Source organism: Arachis duranensis, chromosome 3, assembly GCF_000817695.3.
Source record: "Arachis duranensis cultivar V14167 chromosome 3, aradu.V14167.gnm2.J7QH, whole genome shotgun sequence".
Taxonomy (NCBI): domain Eukaryota; kingdom Viridiplantae; phylum Streptophyta; class Magnoliopsida; order Fabales; family Fabaceae; genus Arachis; species Arachis duranensis.
In genome coordinates this window covers 81,681,723-81,682,611 of record NC_029774.3, presented here as the reverse complement: position 1 = coordinate 81,682,611, position 889 = coordinate 81,681,723, and positions in this window count along the sequence as shown.

Here is an 889-nt window from a genome sequence, read left to right as displayed (position 1 = left end):
TTTCCGCTTTTGTGCTTTTTAGTTGTTTTCGGCTAACAACTTTTTAGCTAGCGTTTTGAAACTTCCTGTTCTTTTCGCTTGTACTTTTTAGTTGCTTTTGTAAGGCAACTTTTTAGTAAGCGTTGTCGAAACTTCCTTTGATTTCGTTCTTTCGCTTGTACTTTTTAGTTGCTTTTGTAAGGCAACTTTTTAGTAGGCGTTGTCGAAACTTCCTTTGATTTCATTCCTTCGCTTGTACTTTTTAGTTGCTTTTGTAAAGCAACTTTTTAGTAAGCATTCTTCGAAATCTTGGTTCTTGCCGTTTTAAGGCTTCTTTCTTGGGTCCGAGCTTTTTCCCGGACCTCGGGCGCTTGAGTACCTCGTTTTTGTTGGGTCCGACTTTGTCGTTGGTCGGCCCTTTTAAGTTATTTTTGTAATCTCTTTTTATTTGGCCTTTTGAGCCTTTTCAGAGTTACTTTATAACTTCTCACATTAATTTGAACCTCGTCGCTTTATCTTTGCCGACCTTGTGTGGCCTTTTGGCAAATGATTTTTTGCGTTTTGTCGAGCATAAATTAATGCGCCTTGGCGGGGTACTTCTCTAGGATTTGTTTTATCATGAGGAAAAAATAGAAAATTTTGATTAGTATTAAAAAAAGAGGGAATATTTACAGAATGTTTACCCTTGACTAGGTCGGGTGTCTTACTTAACCGGGTGTCTCATTAAAAAACCCTTGTAGGGAAAAAGAGTACACCTTGGGTTAAATTTTTCTAGCTGTAGTACCGTCTTAGATTACAGGCGTGCCAGGCCCTGGGCAGCTCATTGCCTTCTAGGTCGGATACTTTGTAATAGCCTGTCCCTAAGACTTCTGTTACCTTGTAGGGTCCTTTCCAATTTGCAGCTAGCTTT